Below are 21,018 nucleotides of genomic sequence, written 5' to 3' on the forward strand. Positions count from 1 at the left end.
GGAGAAATGAATTTTCCCACAGAACGTGGGGACAGTTTGAAGTTGAACTAGTATTTCTTTGAAAAGATCTTTGTATAGAGATGTTTCTAGAACATACTGAGTAGCTGTGACCATTCCATAAGCAATAATACTTTTTCACCATGTAGTTAGTATTCCTTAATTTCTTTCCACCTACTTTCCATGGAGCAAGTAGTTGGCGGTGCAGGGGGCAGGAAACTGAAGGAGTATAAAATTCTAATAATTAAGGCTGGATTAGTAGTAAGAATTCCCAGCCATCCGATGGCCGAGCAGCATTTTTGATGTTTGAAAGAAGTGTGTAATGTTGGATTAAGCTACAAGTAACCAAGCATTTTTTCTCCAAGGAGGCTTTGATGTTGGGGGTCAAGTGGGCCCCTTGCCTCTCTGCAGTTGCCTCTGCATTTCTGACACGGTGCTCCGTGTTCTAATCCATTGTAGCAGAGTCCTTGAACCACGAAAAACTGACACTCGTTCTCATTAATGGGTTTGCCTGGATTGCTTTTTTTGGTTGTTATTTCTCACTGCTTTTTTCCCTCACTTTAACATTTTCTAGTGACTATGATTGATATAATGTAATCTCTTTTTTCCACTTTTTTTTCAAAGCATGAAAATTTTACTGCCAGGTGGATATTCCCCAATTCTCACAACTCAACTTACGATTTTTTTTTAAATGAGAGTGGTTCTGAACAGTGAGAACTCATAACTCATTTGAATGGAAAACAGTTGGGGGGTTGCCACACTTCATTGTACTTGATTGTTGACACTGGTGGCAGCTGCTACTGCCAATCTATCTTCCACCAACTGTGAGCACAGCAAGATCGGGTGCAGACATACACATACACACACACACACTGTGTGTGCATAAACATATCTCTCTTCCATTAAGTTAATGGATTGTGAGAATATTAGCCATCTTTTCTAAACTCTACAATAACTTTTAGTAAAATTCAGGTTGGCTTTGTTTTCCCATTATCATTTCCCACTCATACAATATTTATCTGCAAGGTTGCAGCTATGAACTTACAATGTTCATTCACATTACAAACAGAAAAAAAAAAAAAGACAGCAGACATAGCCATAAGCTTTTAAAAGAGAAACCTGATAAAATCACCAATTCAGACTAATCAGTGTGCCTTAGTTATATAGTAAGGAGAAGTAGGAGTTTTCAATTGTATGCTCCATTGAATTGCTATAACTCTAAATCCATGAGAGTGTTATATGGATCAAATTATGCTCTTGGTTTCCATATGACCAACAGACTCAGCACATACATTGTCCTGGTGCCTATTAAAAAAGAAAGGTATAGCAAATTAATCAAATTAGTACTAATAACCTGAATTTTAAGTTCCAATAGGCTTCAATAAAAGGTACTCTAGAATCTGAAAACTTTTTATGGCTTTACAAAGATTGGTAATTTCCTCCTATCCTGACTTCTTGACACAACTGCCATGAATACCTTCGATCATTTTAGTAATTAAGTAGTGAGTCCGTTACACCATTGCTCCCCAAATAATTTAGCAACCTAAATAACGATGGTAAAGGACCATCATTAATGCATAAACCACTTCTGTGTGACCTCTCTTCTGAACTCTTGTTGTCTCTGAAAAAAAGTGAGTCTTTTCCATGGACTAATAAATACAAAATAATATGGGTACATGTGAAAGATGCATTCTCAGGAACAGTGTATTAGGTCAAAGAACAACTTATGTACCTTGATATAATGTCAAGACCTGAGTAGTATTGTTATGCATCTGAAAAAAAGGAATTGTGAAAGACAGAGATCCATCTTCAAATAGAATATAAGAAATTTGCTGATGTTGTGTTTTAGTGACTTTATAGGTGCAACAATGATACTACATTTGTAAAGTAGCCTATCAGCTAAGATTAAACTTTTATAAATTTATAACTTGTTGAAATATTCTTTCTTATGCTGTTATAGTAGCTTTAGAGCAGTTAAAAGGCTGACGAATACAAACAAAATTTGGTATGACTATTTTCTTGCCTTTTTGATATTTTTTTTTTTGCAAAAATTATAAAAGGAAAAGCCAGAAAAATCAAAACAAAAACAATAATACTCTACTATGGAAATTCCCTTATTGACTCAATAGGAAAATTTTCTATCAAGCCAGAAATGTTCATGTTTTTTGAATGTAACTATCTCTCATGTCAAACATCATATTAAAAGCCACATAACAAGTCAGTTTACTCCTTTCTTTTTTTTTTCTAAATGTGCCAATTAATGAATAAATCAAATAGGCTTAAGTGTGTATACTCATGTACAGACCCTCTTCATAACAGCCTCAGAACTGTAGCTGAGCTTTAAGACTGTCCTGTAAGTTACAGTTTTGGTCAAGAAAGTAAATGGGAAATTAACTAACAACAGACAGGAAACAGTTCTCCTGTCATTTTAGTCATTACGTTCTTCCCTTGTTTCTTTCCTAGTTTTCTTTTTTACCTGTTTTACAGAAATTGCTATAGAGATGTTAGCAATTATAAAAGCCGACAGTGATCAGCCATCTGCTTTGTATGAAATAATCTCTAAAGACAAATTAATTGAATTGCTCAGGCTTCATAATCTGAAACTTAAAATTAATAAATACAAACAAGCAAGATGATGTATTGGAACCTGTGATGAGGTTACACTCTGAGAAATGCATCACCAGGGGCCTCCGTCATTGTGCAGACATCACAGAATGCACTTGCTCAATCTGGGAGGGTGTGGGACAAGCATTACAAACGGCCTCGATGCCATCAAGAGATTCAGTAGGCATGAGATGTATGAGGCTGCTGGTGGCTTTACGCATCACCATGCTTTACAGTAAATTTCTCCTTTTATAAGTGAACAAAGTATACTCTAACATAATGATTTAGATGTTTAATAAATGCATAAACCAGAAGCATAGTCTTTATTATCATTATCTATATTAGAGACTACAATTACATGTGCTATGCTCGTATGACCGGCAGCACAGCAGGAGTGTTTGTACCAGCATAAACACCAACATGTGAGTAAGCCCTCGTTCTGTGTTATAGTTACTGTATCACTAGGCAGCAGGCCTGGCTATATGACACACAACTGTTTCCAAAACACAGTTAAAGAATATTGAGGCTGGCGCCGCGGCTCACTAGGCTAATCCTCCGCCTTGCGGCGCCGGCACACAGGGTTCTAGTCCCGGTCGGGGCACCGGATTCTGTCCCGGTTGCCCCTCTTCCAGGTCAGCTCTCTGCTGTGGCCAGGGAGTGCAGTGGAGGATGGCCCAGGTGCTTGGGCCCTGCACCCCATGGGAGACCAGGATAAGTACCTGGCTCCTGCCTTCGGATCAGCACGGTGTGTCGGCTGCAGCGCCCAGCCGCAGCGGCCATTGGAGGGTGAACCAATGGCAAAGGAAGACCTTTCTCTCTGTCTCTCTCTCTCACTGTCCGCTCTGCCTGTCAAAAAAAAAAAAAAAAAAAGAATATTGAAAAATGCTTAGCTCTTGGAATGCCCATTTCTCAATTCTTTGTATCTCCATGAATTTATTTTTCATATGCAAATAACCACAGTTGAAAGTGAAATATATATAAAATGGCATGCACTATAGTATATTCTCATATACACAATCTTTTAAATAATAAATTTACTCACTTTTCCCACATATTAAGAACTTGCCTTTATATAATGTGAACCAAAACAACAGACAGATTTGCTTCTGCTTTCTTTCTTGGTCTATTCACAAGTATATATTTTACAAAACCTGCTGTATGTGATGCATTTGTAGTGACTATTAAAAGGACAATAATGAATAAATATAGTTCTGGCCCTTGTGGACCTATATAATAACTCATATCTATGGGATAGACATAATAATGCCTTCAACGCTCTCAATCAAATACAGAAAAGCCTTTTTTTCTTCTCCAACTTAGGTGATGTTTTGGTTTCTTCAGGGAAGAATCAGAGAAGGATTTCAGAGTCTATGAAATGAACTCAGATGTAAAGGATGTGTCCCACCACACTCACAAAGGAAATTCCCAGAAGTATTCGGGTGCCTGGCATGGCCCAGAATCATGGATCTCTAAGCAAGACTATGATCCCTTACTGGGGGACCCCAGTTTTGTTCTCCGTGGGCAAACCTTAGCCTCTGCTGGCATCCTATCTCAGCTGGTAAAGAGAAGGAATGCTGTAAAATCACTGGTAAACATGAATTGTGTTATTGGTGTGAGGAACCAAACAATGAAGAGACAATACAATGATTCACTGAGTGAACAATAAGGGGATAAGAGATATAAAGAAATCCCAAGAGTATTTTCTGCCAAAGATTTAAAGATGTGCAGATTCCCCCCATTAAAGTAAGATAGCTTAGTCCTCCACATTCATTTAGTAACTCTTGGATTTCAAGCTATTATCGGTATTATGAAAATAACTCCTGCCTTCTTTTCTCAGTGCCAAAGATCTGTCTGACTTCTTCCAGGAAAAAAGTTGCAGACAATCAAGGGATTCTATGGTTTTCTACTGTCCTCGTTCAGACAGTTTCCTTAGCAAAATCACAGCAATCTATTCATATGTTTTGCTTCTATTACATGAAGCTTCTTTTCCCTCTGTGTTTTGTTTTTTGTACACTTCTTAAGTTTAGTGAGCTGATTAATTATTTGCAATTCAGCACTCCAAGATTATTTAAACTAGAGGCTTATATTAAGTGTTTTGCTTACTCTGTATATATAAAAATAGTCCTGATTCCACTCTTGTCTGCATTGCTACTTGATTCCCATGGGCGCCCACAGAAATCCATGTGGAGGTGGGCATTTGGTGCAGGAGTTAAGATACTATTTGGAACATCCACAACCCATAGCAGGGTGCCACGTTTTGTGTCCCAGCACCACTCCCAATTCTTACTTTCTGCTCTTCAGCACCTTCTGAGGCAGCAGCTGGTGGCTCAAGTAGCTGGGTCCCCACCACTCACATGAGAGACCCAGACTGAGTTCCCCACTCTTGGCTTCGTCTTGGCCCAGCCCCACCTGTTGTGAGCATTCAGAAAGTGAATCAGTGGACGGAAGTTTTTTTCTCTTGCTCTCTCCTGCACTATGTGAGTGAGAGTTATGTGTGTGTCTGTGTGTGTGTCTGTGTATATGTGTCTCTTTTTCTCTCCTCAAATAAAATGAAAATAAATATTTGTTTAAGAAAAGAAGTTTGTGGCTGGCACCACGGCTCACTAGGCTAATCTTCCGCCTGCAGGGCCGGCACCCCGGGTTCGAGTCCCAGTTGGGGCGCCGGTTCTGTCCCAGTTGCTCCTCTTCCAGTCCAGCTCTCTGCTGTAGCCCGGGAGTGCAGTGGAGGATGGCCCAGGTCCTTGGGCCCTGCACTCGCATGGGAGACCAGGAAGAAGTACCTGGCTCCTGGCTTCGGATTGGTGTAGCGCACCGGCCGTAGCGGCCACTTGGGGGGTGAACCAATGGAAAAAGGAAGACCTTTCTCTCTGTCTCTGTCTCTCTCTCTCTCTCTCTCTCACTGTCTAACTCTGCCTGTCTAGAAAAAGAAAAGAAAAAGAAGTTTGCGTGCCTATGATATATACAAAGAACTACTACATTAATGAAAAATGGGAGCACAGCCCCTGATTACCCTGGTATGAAATACTCTTATGTTCAGCTACTTAAATGAATGATAAGCAACAATTAAAATGACACTATAAAAGATAGCTAGAAAGATATATGAATTTAATGAAATATCAGAAAACAAGCTACAGTGTATTTTTAAAATGACTTAACTGCAAATTTATTTTACCCAAAAGTGTATTATGAACACTTCTTTAAAGAGTTAAATAGGGCAACAGTAACTGTCACTCTGATGACTTCCCAATTATGTCAAAGTGCCTTCTATACCACCAAGTCCAAGTGCAACAGAGATTAGTTTTAAGTGTTTCCTTATATTTCAATGTTTCAAAGATTCGTGTTCTGTCTTTTGAATGCATGCTTATCCTGATATTGATTAAGGAAAAATCACTAAGCAAAAAAAAAAAAGTTCACCAATAAAATTTATTTGTATACATTTTATAAAACAAAAGTTAAATTATATTTTTTTAAAAATACTGATTTCTAAGATTTATTTGTTAGAATGCAAGTGTTATTTCAAAGTTTGAGAGGCTTTTCCTTGTTGGTATAATGGATTTATTGGCCAGATATTTAAGTGTTTAAGCAACTGAATATTTTAAATTTATACACACAGATAAAATTTTAAGGCCATTTAATTATGTTTGTAAATGTGACTGATTTTTTTAAGGAAATGTAATGTTTTCAAATTCAGTTAATAAAGTTCTAAGAGCCTCTGGAAAGATGATTATTCAACATTTACATTTAAAAATTGAAGACTTTAAAATAGAATAACAAGATTCACATATTTGAATTAACGGCTTAAGTAAAAATTTTTGAATTTGATGTATTATTTATGTAATTCTAAATAATTTTGTTATAGTCAATAAAGCTCTGTTTTTTCTTCTTATTCAATAAAGCTCAGATAAATAAATAAATCTTTTTGTAAAATAAAGCTAGAAAAGAATAATAGAACTTTTTCTTCTGATTCACTTGGTAATTCTTTTTTAATATTCATTTATGGAAAGGCAGAATGATAGGGAGAGAGGGAGAGATGGTGAGAGAGAGAGAGAGAGAGAAAGAGATTCCATCCACTAATTCACTCCAGAAACAGCTGCAACAGTTAGGGCTGGGCCAGACTGAAGCCAGGAGTCCACAACTCCATCCATGTCTCCCACATGAGTGGCAGGGGCCCAAGCAGTTGGAGTATCCTCCGCTGCTTTCCCAGGCACATTAACAGGGAGCTGGATCAGAAGTAGAACAGCCAGAACCAGCACACGTGTGGGATGCTGGAAATATTGGTGGCTGGCTTGACCCCCTGTGCCACAACAAAGGCCCCCTTTCTTGTTAATTTTTTAACTCACCTCCTGTACCAAGCTTCCCTGACTGTCCATAAATTGAGATATTCCCCTACTGTATTTTCCTATTACTTATTTTAGCACATGAAAAGGTCCATATGTTAAGAGCACATATTTTGAAGTTAGAAACCTAGTAACGAATCCTCGATTTGGGACATGATATTCATCTTCTGTAAGCCATTTTTTTAGATATAGTAATTATAACACTTAACTCTTAAAATAAGATGTATGCAAACTATTTCAATTATTGATATTGTTTTTATGTCTTGGCATTGTGATTGTGTCCATTTATCAGAGATAAACTCTGATTTTAAGCATGTACTTTGTGTTAATAAAAATAACTAAGAGCCTACGGTATTTATTTTGCTCCAAACATTTGTGTATATTAATTCATTTAATTCTCTCTCAACTCCAGGAGATAAATTCCTAATTTCCATTTTACAGGAAAAGAAAGGCCCCTGAAATGTTAAGTAACTGATCCAAGATCACAGAGCTGGATCTTGGTTGAGCATGAATTTGAACCCAGGCAGTCTAATTCAGGGCCCATGCTTTTAACCACTGCAATCTACTACCTCTCTTCTAAAACAACTTAACAAAATATAGGGCATTTTCTTACCTGCACCAGAGAGCCCAAATTGACTAAGATGGAGCTGTTCTTCAGTGATTTACAGAATAACAAGATGGACAAGCATCTAGGCATGCCGGCAACAAAAGCAAGTCAGGGATTGGTTTTCTCACTCATTGTCTTTCTACTTCTCACTTCAAATGTCACCTGAAGTCTGTTGTACACCATGCTGGCTTTACTTTGGCTCTGTCCCTCAGCAATGTCTTTATGTAAAAGCCGATTAAGCACTTGATAGTTTTCATCAATCAAAAAACTCATAAAAGATATGTCTACACCAGAGCCTCAGTGACCACAGACCTACCCAAGTAAATGGATAGTGACTTGATCTCCCTATAAAGGGTGAATGCAGGCACAGTGCACTAGTCCTCCAAGGTTTATACCAGTGATGGGAGTCCCTAAATAAAGACTGCTTATTGCTGGAAATATGACCTTTCTCTGATAGAGGAGTTACCTAATAAAATCAATTCCTGAGTATATTTCTCTACCACTGCTACCAAAAATTAAGATACGGGACTTTCTCAATTAATTTAGAACTGTGCTCAACTGAGGGAATGTTGATTCCCACTACCTCAGCAAACCACTGAAATATAACCTATCAGAAGGTGCCAGAAATACTGAAAGATCTGAACTTCTAGTTGTTCTTTGGTTAATACCAGTGGGAATATTTTGGAGGAAGTCTAGGAGACATGGCATCCATTCTAGTACCAGGCTTCTAAGTTACAAATATATCAGAGATTAAGGAAACAATGTTGAGGAATCCATGTTGTCGTGATGTGGGCTAAGTCACCACGTGCAACACAGGCATCCCAAATCAGCTACTCCACTTCCAATGCAGCTTCCCGCTAATGTGCCTGGTAAGACAGCAGTAGATGGCTCAAGTACTTGGGTCTTTCCCACCCATGTGAAAGACTGGGATGGAGTTCTCAGATCCTGAATTTAGCCTGGTCCAGACCTGGCTGTAGTGACCATTTGGGGAGTGAACCAGCAGATGGAAGCTTGCTTGCTCTCTCTTTCTCTCTTTCACTAAATAAATAAATAAATAAATCTTTAAAAAAGAAAAGTACCAATGATGGCAATATGTCCATTCTTAGTTTACTTGTTAATTTTCAGGACAAGATTTTAATTGGAATTGATCAAGAACTTACCTTCAGTTCACACAGAAGCAATCCAGCTTCTGATAGACTCTGTGATATGTGTATGAATGAAGGAAACACATGCATGAGTTTTGCAGAGATAACATCTCTTTATCTCCTTCTAGTTATCTAATACAAATGATGCTACCCATGAAATTATCATTTCTTTGTGTCTGTATATTGCTATCCACATTGGGCTTGCACTCACTCTTCCAGAATTAGTAGCTTCACTTTCATTACCTATAGAGCTGAATTCATTTTGCTTACCTCTTTGGGCCTAAAAGTTTTCCCTACTGTTTTTGTTCTTTTCCTGCATAAAAAGCTTTCCCCAAACTTAATGGCTTAAAGAAAAAAATCATTTTATATTTTACCTTGATTCTGTAGCGTTACTGGGCCCAACTGATCAACTTTTTTACTGGGTTAAGTGTTAGTAAGATTTCATCGCTATAGCAAATACCTGGGAAGAGCTGTTTAGGAAGAAGGAACCTTTATTTCGGTTTGTGGTTTGGAGGTTCACAGTACAAAATCATAAGAGTCCATTGGTTTGGGTTCTGTTAAGGGCAGAGGCTAGCAATGGCAGAGTGTGAGTGGAGGAACAATCACATGACAAGCTAGAAAGCTAAGAGAGAACACCTGAACCTAACTCAGCTTCCATAACCAATTCTTGCACAAGAACTACCTACAGAGGGCAAGTCCCCAGTGACTCAAAGACCTCGCACTAGACCCACCTCCCAGGCACCACAATTGGGTCAAGCTTCAACTCTTAATTTAGTAACCATGAACATTAATCAATGACCATTAACATAAGACTTTGGGGTTCAAATGTGTCCATGTGTTTAGGGACCAAATCACATTCAAAATATAGCAGGTGCTTTAGAGTCTTTTTTTTTTTTTTTTTTTTCAGAATTAGAGTCTCTTATGATGCAATTGCAGCCAGACAGCAGCTTGGCCAGCAGCTTGGATGTGCTCCACTGAGATGCTAGACACTAGAATTACCGAGCTGCTCTCCCAGTTCATAAAGTCAAGTCCCTCTTCTCCATGGGATCTTCTTATCTGAAGGCTTGTTGCTCTCTTACATAAAAACCAAGAATATTAGCCTTTGTTAAGGTTTAGGGTTGAAACTAGCTTAGCATCCTTTCTACCACCTTCTACTTAGCAGTTTGTTGCCAATCCAGATTTAAGGATCAGGGTAAGTATCTCTTGATGTGGAAAATGGCAAATAATTCATGACTATCTTTCATCGCTGCCTACAAGTATTTTACAGTCGTCACACTTGCAAAATAAACACACTTCCTCAAGGCCACCAAAAGCATCATGTCATTTCAGAATCAGATTTAAGTCTAAGATCACTTCATTTCAATCAGGACCACATGTCAATAGGTCCTCATATGTATCTCTCTCAGGTAGAAAGCCTGCAAACTAAACAGACAAGTCCTCAGTCTCTTCCCCCTACTTACCAAAGAGAAAATGGAGAACACAGCCCAGTAGAGGTGCAGTCAACACTTTCATTTAGAGGTGGAATGGCAGGTGGCAGGCCTATTGCGGTAACTGCTCCATAGAAAGTATGAAATACAGTTGAGCAAATGTTACCAGTGTCTTGATCAAGACCTGTTCCATAATCTTAGTGATGATTCTCACTAGTTCCACCAATTTTCAGTGCCAATTATCTGGACTTTTGGTTCTGCCCTCTAACTTAGTGTTTGTTCATTTTTATAGGCAGTGGCCAAGGTTTACAACTAAATAGCTTTTCTCATCTGCTTTCTTCTAGTAAGAGTTTTGGGCTACAGAGAATATTTTCATTTTAAACTGCATTCATTCATGTTAGTCCAAACTGTTGTAATTTCTTTAAAAACACTATAAAGAGATGGTAATTATGGGACGGTGGTTTCAGCTACCACTTGGGATGCCCACACTCCATCTCGGAGTGCCAGATTGAGTCACAGAACATCCACTTCCAATTCATTTTCATACTAGTACATCCTGGGAGGCAGAGGTTGATGGCTCAAGTGCCTATGCCATTGGTACAAATGTGGGAGACTCAGATAGAGTTCTGGGTTTCAGTCTGATCAAGCCCTGGCTATTGAATAATTTTGGGAGGGAGCCAGTGGGTGGAAGATCTCTCTCTCTCACTCTCTCTCAAGTAGATAAAAATAAACATAAAAACACACTATGCTTCCTATGTATCAAATTACAGTCTAATCCATCAAACGGCAAATTACAAGTTTCTTCAAGAGTGTCTGTTTTCCTGAGATGGAAGTCAAAATGCTATGGGGAAACATTTGAGATTGTTAGAGGACTAATTTTCTACCATCGAAGTTTAAGAGACATGTGTTTAAGATTCTTAGAATCTGGCCAGTGCCACGGCTCACTTGGCTAATCCTCCGCTTGCGGTGCCAGCACCCCAGGTTCTAGTTTGGTTGGGGCACTGGAGTCTGTCCCCGTTGCTCCTCTTCCAGTCCAGCTCTCTACTGTGGCCCGGAAATGCAGTGGAGGATGGCCCAAGTGCTTGGGTCCTGCACCCACATGGGAGACCAGAAGGAAGCACCTGGCTCCTGGCTTTGGATCGGCTGGCCACAGCACGCAGGCCATAGCAGCCATTTGGAGGGTGAACCAATGGAAAGAAAGACTTTTCTCTCTGTCTCTCTCTCTCACTGTCTAACTCTGCCTCTCAAAAAACAAACAAAAAAAAAAAGATTCTTAGAATCCTCTTTGTTATGTTAGGATGTAAAAACTGGAACATGGATCAAACCTAACAGACTATTTTTATTAGGCCTACAAGCTAAGAACAGTTTTTACATTTTAAAGAATTTTGAAAACTCTGAATTGCTGCTAAAAAGAATGAAATCTAAAATGATTGGAACAATGTCTCAAGTTCATGGGTTAAAAATATATAAAATTTTCAAGATGATAATACTGTGTAAATCAATCTTTAGGATCAATGCAATCCAAATCTAAATCCAAAGAGCTTTTTTCACAGAATGGAAAGACTGCTCCTAAAATTCATAGAGAATGCTAAGAGATTCTGAAAAGGCAAAACAATCATCAAACAGGAAAAGCTATGCTGGAGGCCTCAAATTCTAGTTTTACACTTGATCTTAGTCAAAAGGCTGAGAAGCGATTAAAATTCTAGTTTTAAACTTACTGTAAACCTGCAGCAAACAAAAATGGTTGTGTACTGGTATAAGGAGAGATTTGCTAACTGGAATTAATTGAAAGCCCAGAAATAAGTCCATACATCTGTGGTCAACTGATTTTTAACAAGTGTTCTCACACCATTTCATGGGGAAAGAAAGCATAATCTCAACAGGTGGTGCTGAGACAAGATAGCCACATATAAAAGAACAAAATTCTGTCTATGAAAATCTACTCAAAATGGATAAAAGAAAGAATATAAGAACTTTCTTAGAAGAAAACAAAAGAGTAATTTTCATGATTTTGGATTTTGCAATGGTTTCTTATATATCACATCAAATGCATAAAAAATAAAAGGAAAAATTAAATTGCATCTCATCAAAATGTGAAACTTTTATACAACAAAAGTCACAATAAAAAAAGAAAATACAACCCATGAAATGGGAGACAACATTTGTAAAGTATATATCTAATAAGTACTTACTATCCAGAATATATAAAGAACTTTTACAGCTAATTGACAAAAACACGAATAATGTAACTTGAGAGTGGATGTGAAATTTCAATATGCATTTTTCTAAATAAGATGTACAAATGGTCCACAAATACATGAAAAGCACAGTATCATTAGTCATTAGAGACTTAGAGAAATGAGATGTCACTTTATGCCCCATAATATAGTTATAATTAAAAATAAAGAAAGAAATAACAAGTGTTGGCAAGATTATGAAGAAATTTAAAGAACCCATAGATTGTTAGTGGGAAAGTAAAATTTTACATCTGCTGTGGAAGGCAATTTGATAGTTCTTCAGGACATAAGACTTAGCAATTTACTTCCGAGTATAGACCTGAAAGAACTAAAAATGTGAGTTTAACTAAACTAAACTTCGTACATTACTGCTCACAGCAGCATAGTTAATAATGGGTGAAAGGAGTAAACCAGGGGCTGGCGCTATGGTGCAGCGGGTTAACGCCCTGGCCTGAAGCACCGGCATCCCATATGGGCGCCAGTTCTAGTCCCGGCTGCTCCTCTTCTGATCCAGCTGGCTGCTATGACCTGGGATAGCAGTAGAAGATGGCCCAAGTCCTTGGGCCCCTGCACCCACATGGGAGACTCGGAAGAATATCCTGGCTCCTGGCTTCGGATCAGCACAGCTTCGGCTGTTGCAGCCAATTGGGGAGTGAACCATTGGATGGAAGACCTCTCTCTCTCTCTCTGCCTCTACTCTCTCTGTGTAACTCTGACTTTCAAATAAATAAATAAATCTTTAAAAAAAAAAGAAAGGAGTAAACCAACTATTCATGCACTGTTGAATTGACCAGCAAAATATTGTGTATCAACTATAATGCAATATTTATTATTCGGCTAAAAAAGAAATGAGATTAGGATACATGCTATAACAGGGATATCTCTGAATGCATTCTATTAAATTAAAGAAAGCAGACACAAAAAGTCACATGTTGTATGATTCCACTCATTAAAAAAAATCAGGAAAGGAAAATACGTTGAGTCGGAGAATAGCTTAACACATGTCAGGGCTAGAGAATTGTAGTGAATGGAGACTGATGCTTAATGGGCATTGGTTTTGCTTTTCAGGTGATGAAAACGCTCTTAACTAGATAGAGATGATGGCTATAGGATTCAGAACATATGCCAAATGTCACTATCAGTAAATTATGTTGTGTGCATTATACCACAACAAACAAGCAACAAAGAATATAGGAAAGAGATCTTAGGTAGTCTACAAATCCTAAAATATTTACTCTCTGGTCATTATAGCAAAAGATTGTCAATTCATGGTCTACTTGAGAGCATCTACCATGAACACTGCAAACATTTTTAAGATTTTAACTAGTAACCTTAACATATTTATCTGAGACAATGTTTTTCTTTCAGCATCCTTGTTTTTATTCTTACCCGAGCTGTTTCTTCTTTTGAGTCTTTTGCTAATTGGAGAAGCTGCAAATGAGAACCAGATTTGTTTTTTATTCTAGCAGGAATTATCTCAGAAATGTTTCCTCCATATTTTATTTTATATATAAATATTTTTTTCTTTTATTCCTAATTCTTTTTTAAAAATTAGAGAGATTGGGGCTGATGCTGTGCATAGCAGGTAAAGTCACTGCCTGCAGCACCAGGGCATTCCTTATGGGCTCTGGTTCCTGTCCTGGCTGATCTACTTCTGATCTAGCTCCCTGCTAATATGCCTGGGAAAGTTGTGGAAGATGGCCCAAGTCCTTGGGCCCCTGATTCCATGAAGGAGACCCAGAAGAAGCTTCTGGCTCCTGGCTTTGGACAGACCCACCTCCAGCTGTTGTGGCATTTGGGGAGTGTATCAGTGGATAGAAGATTTGTCTCTATCCATCTATCTCTGTAATTCTGCCTTTCAAATAAATAAATAAATCTTTCTTTAAAAAAAACTTAGAGAGGAAGAGAGATATTTAGATTGATAGGTAGATGATAGATATAGATAGATATAAATATAGAGAAAGATATAGATATATACAGATATCTTACATGCTGGCTTACTCCCCAAATCCCCGCAACAACAGTGTGAAGATCTTGGAAGGGGTGCTGAAGCCACATGCTGGGAACTCAGATGGCAGAACTCCAACCACTTCAGCTATCAACTGCTGCCTCTCAGGGTCTGCATTAGTAGGAACTAGAGTCAGGAGCTGGAGTTGAGAATTAAACCCAAGCCCTTTAATGCAGGATTTTAATGGCCAGGCAAAATGTCTATTACCTAATTCCATTTTATGAATCTTAAAATGCACAACTAAATCATGTGAAATTTAAACACAGACTTTACTAATAGCTCCCTTTTGGTTCTTTCAACTTCTGCTCTCAACTAGTCCCAGAGAAAATGGTGTGTGTGTGTGTGTGTGTGTATTACCCTACTTTGAATCTGACTGAACTCAAGTGGACAGTTGTCACCTGAGTTTGGATCTGAGTCAGATGTTTGGGCTAGAGACACAAGTTCTTTCACATGTCTGGTACATTATATTGCATGTCTGAAACAATAGAGTATTACTGGGCATTCTCTCTTTCCCACACACACACACACAGTTTCTATCTCTGTGTATCTTTTCTTGTAACTGCCCTGAGCTTTCTCACACACTATGGTTTCATGGTAGTCTACTTTTTTATATGGTGACTAGCTTCCCCCAGAATGAGCATTCTCCAAGATCAATTTGAAGAACCCAAGTCCTCTTACAACCTAGCCTTTAAAGTCACAAAGTACCTTTGCCACAAAAGTCTGGGGATCAAAAGCAAGCAACAGGGTAGCCATGAACCAAGAGAAGAGGACTACTCAACAACATGAAATTTTATAGGTATGGTTCATTCAGGAGAGACTAGCTGGCAAATCCACCTACAAACCGAAACACTCTTTCTTCATCAAAATAAAAGATTTTGGTGAGGATATGAATTAATAACCTACAATAATAAGTTCAACATTAGGAGCTAGAGAAAATTTTCAAGTAGCATGAAAGAAGGCAGGAAAAGATCTGCCTTGGAAAAAGGAGAGGAAATTCTTCATAAGAATGAAGAAATCAAATCTCAATTGGATCTTTAAGAACTACTATTAACCTTACATAGAGAAAGAGAAAAGCATTAACAAACTCAAGAAACAACAACAACTCACACTGAGATGAGAAAACACATGATAGGGCTGAGAAATATCAGGTCCACCAGCTTGAATACAGCACACAAGAGGAAGCTGTCAAGGTAGAGTGGGATGAAGCTGAGGTGAGTGTTGTCTCCAAGAAGAGGGACTTGGGGTTCCTTGTCCCCACACAATCATTCTCCAAGCTTTTGTGCCGCCAAAACCTTCACAGAAAAGGATGTCATGGATACATATGTCTAGGAAATTCCTTTCTCTACTTCCCTCAGAAGTTCCCAAGGAATCTTAGAATAGTAGGAGCTCTACATACTCTTGCAATAAATAAATCCATTTGACTCCAAGAAACTTTCCAATATATTTGAATGAAAGTGCTTTTTGATATAACAGCCACAAATCATCCCACAGCCCCTTATTTTATGGGACATCCTTGGGGATATTTTCAGTCCTTAATAGCTCAAAACATGTGAAAGAGATGCTTAGATTTTCATTATAGAGGAAAACTCTGGTAATACTGTGTATGGCTTTAAAAGAAACAAGACTGGAATGAAGGCAAGCAGCTAAGAATGTAGCCAAAAAAAGATGGCCTGAACTAAGAAAGTAACATTGGCAGCAAGCATAAAGGCCATGAGCATATCATATTTAATAATTACAAGTGAGCTCCTGGCTAGAAATGTGAGTACTTCGCAGCTCCCATGATAAGATGCTGCTTTCAGTCTTCCTACTGGACATGTTATCCAATTAAGTTGCTGCATCATTTTGTATTGGCACGAACTGAAAGATTAAAATAAAATTAAAGCAAAATATATCACATATAATCTGTCTACATTACAATGAGCTTATTGTTAGACCTGGCCAAAGGACTAGGAAAATGAATTACCAGTTCTCATCGGCCAATAAAATGAAGCATCATTGTTAACTTTTCTTAGAGAAACCTGATTTTTCTGCTGCTGCTAAATTCTAAAGGAAATTTATCATGTTGATTTTTACTCAGGAGGAGCTGAACCACAGAATGAATAGTGTCTTAAAGACCTATATTGCAGAAGAAGCAAGCATTCTTTTTCAGTCTTTTTTCTACATGTTGAACTTAAAGTATATATGAAAATGTTATTCTTCAGAGCTTCAATGTGATTTGGTCTTTTTCAGAAGCTGGATTGCATGAGATATTCTATAAGTGGCCTTATTTTTTATCTGTACTTTCAGAAGTTGGGGGTACAACTTAGAAACTAAATCTGGGACAAGTTAAGCGTAGCATATAAGTATGTGCTTTGAAAAAAACAACAAAACCTTTTTGTGCACTATCAATAACCATGGGCAATTCTTTACAAATGCATATATAGTTTACTTAGCTCCCCTGTTGTTGTGTTGTTCATTTGCGTGCCTAACATTATGTTATAATCTCAACACCTGTGGATATTTGCACACACATCTTTTACAGCCAAATTTTCTACATGGGAGAGGGAAAACTTCCCTGAGAAGGGAAGCTCAGCTGAAAGGATCAGAGGAAGAGAGCTTATCACTCTATAGCTGAAAAATAAAGGCATTTGTTTAGGTCTTGGTTAAAAACTTGCTTCCAACCACCAAATAAATTACATAATGGACTCTATGCTGTCTATTTATATTTGTAAATGTATAATATATTTCAAATTTCTTGATTTTAAAAAATAAAAACAAGGGTAATATCATAGACATACCATTATAATTATTTTTAAACACCAATGATAATATAAGCCCACAGAACAGTTTTAAAAAACTAGTCTTTGTATCCAGATATAAATATGACATAGACCCAAGGCACTCCAGATTTCAAAAAGAAAGCTTCAGGAATATCCATGATATAATCCTTTATTTTCACACTCTATTACTAACAGCAATTCAGAAATTATAATGCTATGGTAAAGGTTCATGACATTAGGTATAAATGAGATAATGTCTTCTAAAATATTTTGTACCTGCTTAATACAATGTAAGTAGTGAATAAAAATTAAATTTTATTTTCTAAATTAAGGATGAGATAAAGTTTTGTAGAAAATGAGCAATTTGTGATATTAATTCTTAAAAATACCAGTAGAGAGAAGTAAAAATAAACATATTGTTAGAGGAGATTTTGGTTTCAATAGCTATTAAGCTACCAGATGGAGCTAATGTAAATGCTTGAGATAGAATGCATCTATTCATTAAAATACTATGTAAATCAAGGACATGTAAATCATATAAAGATGAATTATTTTAAAACATCACTAACACTGCAGGCAGGCGCCGCAGCTCAATAGGCTAATCCTCCACCTAGCGGCGCCGGCACACCGGGTTCTAGTCCCAGTCGGGGCGCCAGATTCTGTCCGGGTTGCCCCTCTTCCAGGCCAGCTCTCTGCTGTGGCCCCGGGAAGGCAGTGGTGCTTGGGCCCTGCACCCCATGGGAGACCAGGAGAAGCATCTGGCTCCTTGCCTTCGGATCAGCGCGGTGTGCTGGCCGCAGCGCGCCAGCTGTGGCGGCCATTGGAAGGTGAACCAATGGCAAAAGGACGACCTTTCTCTCTGTCTCTCTCACTATCCACTCTGCCTGTCAAAAAAAAAAAAAAAAAACCACATCACTAACACTGCAATTTGGTCTTTGATCCGTCTTTTCTGCTTTATTTTTTCCTCTATTCAATTTCCTAAATAATTTGAGGAAGCTTGAACATCTTACAGAAGTCATGTTTATACTACTTCATTATCCTATTTTAAGATGCATAAAAAATCTTGGACTTTACATTACAAATGATGGCAGACCCAAGGGTGCCCAGCTCCATCCCACCACTGCCTCCACTGATAGTTTTTCATTGCTACCTTGGCATCAGTCCTACCAGATTAAAACTAAGAGCTACAGTAGCAAAGGTTCCTTCAACTGTGGGGCCTTAGTAAGTATCAAGGCATTGTTATCCTACCATTAAAAAGGAGAGAAGGGAAAAAAATATTTACCCAGGAACTCCATTGAAATGAAAACCTTCTTGAAGCTGCAATTATTCACCAACACTATAATGTGAATAATTGCAACTGATGAAAGTATCAAGAAAACAGGGAAGTACAGTGGCCCAGTAGGCAATAACATTTCTAAGGACTCTTGCACATCTGTGAATAACCACACTGAGCTTAGCCCAGTAGCTGCCTGCCTTTTCTGCTTCTTTTGTCCATTTTTAAACTCTTATTAATATGTAAAGAACAGATTTTGTGAATTTCATAGAAACAGTTCTAAGAATGTAATGATACTTGCCTCACTCCACTTCTTCCTTTTTTTTAATTGTTTTTCAATAACACACTGTCAATTTACTTTAATATCAGGTTTACTGTGTCTTTAAACAAAGAGTGCTACAAGAGAAAGAAGGACCATTGCTCCTCAGGAATATGGACAAGGGTTATAAACAATAATCAGTTCACAGAATGTCAACTTCACTCATAGACACTAAAGTTCTTTGTACTCTAGGTATTAGTTACCACAAATCAAAGAAAATATATGATACTTGTTTTATTGGGTCCGGCTTATTTCCCTAAGCAAAATGGATGCAACTGGAGACCACTATCCATTTGTACATAAGTCCTCTTGTCCATTTCAAAATTCCATTCATGCATTTCAATTGTTCTAGCTACCCAAATGATTTCCTTTAACATTCACTCTCTTCTTTAGGCTAGCTCCCCTGCCTGGCTTCTGACCGCATACTGTGTATCACCTATACTTCGCCTCTCACTGTCTTCTCTAGCTGTTTTCAGGCTTTCCTTTAAGAGACACTGCAAGGTTTCCTTCTTCCAATTAAGTCTCCTTTAGCCCTTGCTTATCGCTGAATTTCTGTCTTGCTTATCAGCTCAACTGCATAACTCAATATATACTTAGTTGCTTGTCTGTGTTGGTCAATTGATGTCCATACATCATATCCGCTTTGTGTGATTATAATTCCTTTGAAGGAATTCAGAATATTCTATTTTTATATTTTTCATGATATCTTTCATAGTTTTAGGTATATAATAGTTACTCAATAAACACTTCTTATAGATATAAGATGCACATTTTCTTAAACCACCAGCAAATTAATATTTGAAGTTACTGTTACCTTTGTCTATTTCTGTCAATGCCAAAAAACAAAAACTGAAACTAATATTGACTAAAAAAGGATGCCTCAAAAAGTTAGTGGAAGAATGAAATTAAAAATACGTTTATATTAATGCAAAAATGTTAACTATGCAACTTTTTTGAAGAGTCCTCATATTTAATAATAATAAATTATCATTCTGAAATGAAGAATTAGAATCATATTGAGAGAACCATTTGGTTTTTACACTGCTTATATACCATCATTTAAGTGCTAAAGTTTTGTTTTTAAGAGAGACATTATGGAAGATAAATAAAATTGTAAATTTCACTAAGGATCTTAATGATAAATGATAAAAATATAATAATGAAATGATAAGGAATGTGAGACACCATTCTCTAAACCTCAACAAGCTTAAAATATATGCATGAAAGCTACTAAAATGATTACAAATCAGTATGTTTTCAAATTTCAAATTTCAAAATGTAACCCTCAGCAAGTCTAAACTTAATAAATGGAAATCAGTGTCTTATTCCTTTTGGTGGGGAAGTAGAACTGTGGCAATTCAGCTGGAGGCAGAAAAGAAATGATTCTGACAAGATGGAATAGCTGTTAGGTATTATCACTCACTATGGTTTAAGTGCAGTGTCCCTAAGTTTATGCAAAGCCAGTTTTGCATGCACTGTCTTCATGGTTCTAAGGCGGAAATCACATAATCAATGGTTGTCAAACCACAGAAAGGCTGGAATCATCACTGGGTTAAGGATCCAGAGCTGCATTTCTCATCCAGAACCACCCCCATAAGGTGGGTACACTGTCTTTTGGGATCTTACTCACAGCTAAGCTCCAGCTGCTGTGGCAGAGCTTGTCAGATAGTCTTGGTGTCTGCTTTTAAGTCTTCAAACTATGTTTTAGAAGTTTCCATCTTAAAGGAACTGTGAAAGCAAAGAAACTAAAATTTCATTAAAACACATATCACTTTTCTTTCTTTTTTTTTTTTTTTTGGAAAAATGTTATTATTAGAGCAAAGGTTAATGATTTTCCTGGCCTATGCTTAGTTTGAGTTAGCTTGAGATTAAACTATGTCTTACCAAAATGCTACTGGAGAGAAGAAAACAATACATATTAGAGAAATTGTGCTGGGCTCCTTTAAAGAATGTTGTGGATCTCTTATTTAGTCTTTCACCAAGCAGATACTTCTACAAAGATACACAGGCCACTGGGGAATTTGACTTCTGCAGCCCTTGCTAGGGTACAAGAGGACTGGCAGGAATTCTAAATAAACAAAGTCTTTCAGCTCAACCTAGCCGCAACCAGCTTACAAGCTGCTCCCTCACCTTTAAGTGGGCTCCGCGAGTCCAGCACCAGCCTACACTCATCAATACACAGGAGTCCTGGATTATCAGAAACCAGATCCTGCTGGGATGAGTGACCACCAGTCAGCAGCCCCATTAGCCTCCAGAGGGCTCCTGCTTTGTTTATAGTAAATAGTGAGGCAGCCAGCACCCGGAA

The sequence above is a fragment of the Oryctolagus cuniculus genome, chromosome 8 (assembly GCF_051225735.1).
Source record: "Oryctolagus cuniculus isolate XC-2025 breed Fujian yellow rabbit chromosome 8, ASM5122573v1, whole genome shotgun sequence".
NCBI classification, from domain to species: Eukaryota; Metazoa; Chordata; class Mammalia; order Lagomorpha; family Leporidae; genus Oryctolagus; species Oryctolagus cuniculus.